The sequence below is a fragment of the Cicer arietinum genome, chromosome 7 (assembly GCF_000331145.2).
Source record: "Cicer arietinum cultivar CDC Frontier isolate Library 1 chromosome 7, Cicar.CDCFrontier_v2.0, whole genome shotgun sequence".
In the NCBI taxonomy this organism is placed as follows: domain Eukaryota; kingdom Viridiplantae; phylum Streptophyta; class Magnoliopsida; order Fabales; family Fabaceae; genus Cicer; species Cicer arietinum.
Genome location: NC_021166.2, coordinates 61,017,819 through 61,024,693, shown reverse-complemented (window position 1 = coordinate 61,024,693; position 6,875 = coordinate 61,017,819). Strand labels below are relative to the sequence as shown.

The window sequence follows — 6,875 nt, the reverse complement described above, 5'->3', positions numbered from 1 at the left end:
TATAAAAATTTAGAGAAGAGAAGAGAAAAGACAAGGTCAATGTTTGTTACTTGGCTTTTAGGATAAAGAAACAGCTTTGGTAGCAACAACTTGGAGGATACAGAAAGTCCTTTGCTGGATTACAACTTATCTTGAGGTGTATTTTCTTATCGTCCAATCATTTTAAGTAATCACTTAATTAATTGGCCTAAAATACAATAATCAGTTCATTTATCAAAACAGTAACAAACAAACAATAGTGATTTAATATTTCAAATTCAAATATGTGTTTTAATATTTCAAATATTTATACAATTATTAAATAAGTTGTATTTATGAGACTAAAATATCATTGTTAATTATTTCATCTGTATCTAAATTTTGATTTTTTTTAAATTGAACATCTTTAATTATATCTTAGTTTTTTAAAACAATAAGTTTGGAATAAAAATAAATTACTTAGTACCAAAAATCAGAGGACAAAGGGAGTAATTAAAATCGCAAAAGTTAAAAAACCACTTTTTTTTGGCCCATGAGTAATTTTTTTCGTACATTTGAGTAAATTTATTTTAACACATAAGGGAAGAAAGTGACGTTGTAATATTCTTTTTTTGACCAAAAATAAAATGTTTTATAAAAAGTTTAATATATCTGAAAAAGCAATCATTTGTGGGGGTGTTGACTTTCCATTATATAATATAATATGAGATAAGATAATTATAATGATTAATCGTGATGGATGTTGATGTTTCTTTTGACAAGAATGTTAATATTTTCTGTTGCCGTGTTTCTTGCCTTATCAAAGATGATCATGGGTTCATTGATTATATTAGTGGCTGTTCCCTTTTTTCTAATGACAATTTGTGGTTGTTGGGTTTTTTTTATAACAATGTTACATGTATGAAGGATCTGCCATTAGTTTATCTCCATAATAAAGAGTTAAATTAAAGATGAAACTTGTAACCATTTGTTTAAGATGTGTGAGTCCATATTATCGTCTGGATCAACCACTTCTTCTTGACAATTTGTGCATGTTTCTTATGGATTCGGATAAAGTGAATAAATAATTGATTAACAAATTAAAAATAAATATTGTAAGTATGTTTTACTAATTTTTAATGTAGTGAAATTGTGGAAACCATAAAAACATATCGATTACCAATTATATTCCTAGATAGATGACATGTTGGTTTTTAGTCATCTTTTCGTGTGATGTGGGAGTTGCTTTCTCTCTAATTTTGGTATTTACTATTTTTCTGTTTCAAATACAACCAGTACAAATTTCAATTTTTGTTGTCTAATCTAAATATAATCAAAACTCAATTAATTCTACTTATTTAATAATATCATTTCTAAAATACCCTAAAACATTCTTCCATTAATTTATATTTTATTTTGTTATAATCTTTTTTATTTCTTAGAACCAAATCTATAAGAAGGATATTTTAGAGATATGTTTTTTATTACACCAATAAAATTAGAGTTTTGCATATACATTGTAGGATGATTAAACGTAATACATAGTTGCTATTGGATGAGTTTAAATCAGTATTACAATACATATCCCTTTATCTCATAAAATTTAATTAGATTATCTACTATTGTTAATAAGCTCGAGGCACATGCTGCAAAGACACAACAGTGCTAATAGTCAAGAATCTTCAAAATATGTCACAGTCATAGGTGAGCCTATGTATTCAAAATGAGATACCATACAAGGAGATAATTTCTCAGAGTCAAGAAGGGCGACAGTGTTGGTGATAATTTGTGTAACATAGAGAAAGCACATGCATCACGAGGGAAATTGTAGTTATCAACCCTGTCTATTATTTCATTGGTAATCACTATCTTTTTTTATATAAACAAAATTCATAGGGATTAAATATCATTTACAAATTGATTTACATTTACCTTAGTCATTTTCATATGCATTAATATGAAAGTTTATCACTATCAAGAAGTAATGGAGGTGGAAGATGGTCATGAATTTCATAGTGAGTTGCATTATTGAAACTTGAAAGTAAAAGAAAATTCAACACCATATGCTGAGGACTGATGTTATTTCCTAAAATGAAGTGTCCATAGTATTTGACAGGTTAATTAAGTTATTATTCATTATCCTACAATTAAACTTAGAGTTTTTTGCATTGTATGCCATATCTTCTGACTAAAGGTTTTATTGGATATTTTGTAACTTCATACAACAGTACTAAAGTGAGACATGCTCTAACCAAAGGATGGCATAGCGTCCACAAAATCCTATGCTTGCAAGTTGGACAAAACACCATACAATTGTCTTTAGAACACCAAAGCCAAGTGAAGACATAATTTGTTTCTTCTTTCAATATTTTACAAAATTGTTTTTCTTCTTTTTTATAGTATGTACAAACAAATGAATCATAAAGGAAGTTCAAACACTTTTTTTTATAGAAAACTTAAGAACTTAAATGCATTGAAAAAGAAATAAATGCTTGAAATGATTAAAAGTAAAATTAATAGTCTAATAATGGAAACTACATAGTTGGAAACGAACATATACATTTATTTTTTTGCCCCTAATGCATAAAAAATGTTAATTTTTTCAAATTACACGCGACGACGGGGACCCATGCAACACGAATATTTTGCTAGTTTAATAATTAGCAATATTTGAAAAATTAAAACAATAGCGATGACCAAGAAAGACACAGCAGTTTCATATTCTACCATGAATTTTCCAGCATATGATGATATCTTCAGTATATGGAAGATAATTAATAGCAACAAGAATTGCACTAAGGAAATGACCACTTTATTAAGTGTCTCTGAGTCGTTCATCATGATGTGCCTACATATATATCAAATTAATTAGATACATATATATTAATTTATGAATAAAAAGAGATTAATAGTATAATAAAGCATGAGTGTAATTAAATTAAAGGCATGGATTGGATGGAGTACCTTTCATATTCTTCTTCCATCAGAGTCGCTTGATATTCCATGACCATAGCTTTATCTTCTATTATTAAGTGGGCCATCTTAAAAATTTTAGAGTTCTGTTTTAATTTAAAAAATTAGTCTCTAATAAAAAAAATTGTAATTTTAATAATTAAAAAAATTAGTATATACACGTACTAATCTACATATACACAAAGGCTTTACACATATCAACTAATCTATACACAAGATGCATGTCATTTGATCAGATTAATTCATATAATAAAAAAATATACACCGATAACATATCATTTTCACATATTAGACTCAAATATGCATTTCACCAATGATAAAACAACAATTACAATTCTACTCATAGAAACAATTTTACACGTAATTTTAGTTTTATTTTTATAAATTCAATCAAATTTATAAGCAATCTCCAAAATCATATGTCATATCACGATTTTAATTTTAATTTTAATTTTAATTTTAAGACAATCATTATATATTCATCCACACAAATATCGTTTTTTTCGAGTACCAGCATTCATAAAATAGTTAATAAACATTCATCCATAAACGTAAAAATATACTTAAAATAAACAAATAATAAACATTTATTCATAAATGTAAAAATACACTCTAAATAAATACTAACCAGTTGCTTTAACGGAGATGAAAATTGAGAGAAAAATTATGTTTTAACTTCAAAGAAGATAAGAATCGAGAGAAATTAGATTTAATTTGTTTAAAGTTAGAGAGAAGATGTAGAGAAGTGTTGGTGGATGCAGAGAAGAGATGAAAGTTGAGAAAAAGAATAAGATTAATAGGTTTAAATTAAAGAATAGAGAGAAGTATCTATTATGAGAGTAATTTATAGGAAAAAGTTGGGCCTCATTTGTGTGGTTGTGCTGATAGCTGCACATGATGTATAGAGTAAAAAGAGGTTATAGTATATATTATGAAGCACTTTTGCTAGATATCCATAAGTTTGTTACGGTATCCATTAGTTGTTACCCTAACTAATTCGGTGTATGCATCTTTTATGGCTCTATTGTTAATTGTTGGATATATTTGTTTTGTTTTGATCGTAATAAACTTTGTTTTTATTGTGTGATATTGATTACCAATGTTTTGTTGAGAATTTATAGGTTGCATTAGTCACAGTTCTATTGCAACCAGAATATTTGGTCTTTAAATCAACAGATAAATTATTTTTTTTAAAACTATTTCCTATCATTTAAAAATATAATCACTAAATATTATTTATCAAAAGTGGTAAAAAAGTAGAATTTATTTATGTTTTTAAATTTTTTTATTATTTATAATAATTAATATTAAATATTTTTACAGTAAAATATAAAAAATTAGTATAATGTTTATAAATAATAAAATGATTTTTTTCTTATGAAATTATTTTCTTAAACTATAATTCTACAAAAGTCAACATATAGCTCTTTAATTTATTAAAATAAATGTTAATCTATTCGTTTAGTAAAAAGTGTATCATAATCTTTCAATTTGTGAATGTATAGTAGGAACTCTCTTTTTTTTTTTCCACTAAACCAAATTAAGTTAAATGTTATAAAATATTTAAGTATTAAAATATTTAAAAAGTTATTATAAATATTACAAAGAAGTGAAACTATATCAATAAAATATTCATATATATATATATATATATATATATATATATAGAGAGAGAGAGAGAGAGAGAGATATATATATATATATATATATATATATATATATATATATATATATATAGAAAGAAACAATTATTTTGATGACAATGCCTATAGTCTCTTAATATATCAAAATTAATCCATACACACATTACTATATTCAAGAACGAAAACAAGCAACAAAAGACATTTTTTGTTGTTGTTTATTTAATATTTATTTGGTTCTAGGCTTTATCCGATATTAATATATAAAAATAAAAAAAATCAACTTTATTTGGCAGGGAAAAAAAATTATCTGAATTTTATTTAACAAGTATAATTTGGTACAACTATAGCATTTATGGTTCTAGGCTATTTAACTATCTTGATAGTATATTTCTGTTATTAGAGGCAGTTACGTTGAAAGATTTTCGGAGAGTATTCCTTTAGTTTAATTTTTTTATATTAATTTTCCATTTTATAATAAATAATTATAACATTTATGGCTCAATCTTGTTACTTTGGATCATTAGAAATAGATGTCTCAAGTGTGGTGGTTAAAATGATCAGATATTTATCTTTTCTTATATTTTTAAAGAAGAAAATCAATAAACTGATATTTTAAGACTTCACATTGATAAATGTTTTGTTGGGATATTTTCCTTCTATTATCTTAAATGTTTCAATAGAAATATAATTAATCTTCGTGAATATAAATTTTACTAATTTTTATAGATGTTTAATAATTAAGCATTGCATTAATTTTTGGCAGGTGAGTAATTAACGAATTAAGCATTGCATTAAGTAAAAGATCGATAAAGTTAATCTTTTTATAATATATTAAAACAAACTATCAATTTTGTTTATTGACAACCATCTTTTTGCATTGCACATAATTCTAATTCAGTCAACTCACTTATATTAATTCTTATGTGTCATCTCTCAGAGTTACGTTTTCTATTTCTTCTTAAACTTTTGTGGAGAACACACTTTAAATGCAAAATTTTGTTGATTACACAACATTAAATTTATATAATCATAATTTATGTTTAAGTTGTTTGATCATTGACTCATAATTTACTCATCCAAAAACGTTTTTGATTTCATGTTTTCTTAGTTCTCACCCACATATATCAATGAAAAATATGAGATGGTGTAATATTTTGGATGACTTCTTCAGCTGATTCAAAGCTTATGTTTAGATATTTTCTTCTGGTTTAGATATTTTCTCCTTACTCTGTATCTTAGATTTTTCTTTGTTTTTAATTTTTTTTTTTTTTAACTTTTAGATACAAATATTATTTTGAACTCATTGTACACTTTCGAGTTCTTAAATCACAAAATGATTTTTCTTAACTGAACTTTAACATCTTCAAATCATTTATTCTTTTAGATTTTTGTTCAACTATATTAATGAATATAGACAAAGTTTTGTTCACTAGTGGCATTTCGGAACATGGCTTCACAAAGTTTTATGCACAATTCACACCAATAACTCATTCAGACAACCAATAATATATATCATATAGAGCGTAAATTATAATCAATATTCTTTTTATTATAATGCATGTATAAAAAAAATAATAAATAAATTTAAAAAGTAGTGAGGACAACCTAAAAGTATATTCATTCTCTACGATTGAAAAACTAAAAGTATATTCATTCTCTATTTTTCACTATATCATAACTTTGCATACATCTCTATGATTAAAAACTCAACAATAAAAAATATAACTCATATTATAAACTTAATTTTATATTAAGTTACTCATTACATATAAATACATCACAATATTGTAATTATATTTTAATAATTAAAATATAACAACCACTTTAAATGACCACAAAATATATAAAAACATAATCATCACAACTTAAAAAAAAATTAATTCTAAATAGACATTTGATTAGTTTGAAAACAAATTAAATAAACAAATAGATATTGAAACAAAAATATTTTTATAAATATTAGAAATATAATTAATAAAACATTCGAATACTTTTAAATGTTTATTTAGACATTAAAAATAGTCAATATACAACTTTTGTATTATTATTATTATTATTATTATTATTATTATTATTATTATTATTATTATTATTGTGCTGTCACATATTTACCATGTGTAATACAACAAATAACAATTAATCAATCTAATAAATAATTTTTTTGTTTTTTTCTCTTATTAGTTATTAGTACATATACTTACCATGAACATTATTTCAAAATATTTTAAAATATGTAGAAAAAATGTTACAATCGAATCATTACTACAAAACTTATATACTAGTCTACAATTATCAATTATA

At 24.2% G+C, this 6,875-nt stretch overlaps 1 long non-coding RNA gene across 1 annotated transcript; it reads right to left on the bottom strand.

The window, feature by feature from the left end:
- Positions 1–2,447: 2,447 nt before the first annotated feature.
- Positions 2,448–3,721, bottom strand: LOC105852570 (uncharacterized). Its single transcript, XR_001144466.3, has 3 exons — positions 3,560–3,721; positions 2,923–3,017; positions 2,448–2,806 (listed from the first exon to the last, which is right to left on the bottom strand). It is a non-coding gene; the product is annotated as an uncharacterized lncRNA (long non-coding RNA).
- Between the last annotated feature and the right edge of the window lie 3,154 nt (positions 3,722–6,875).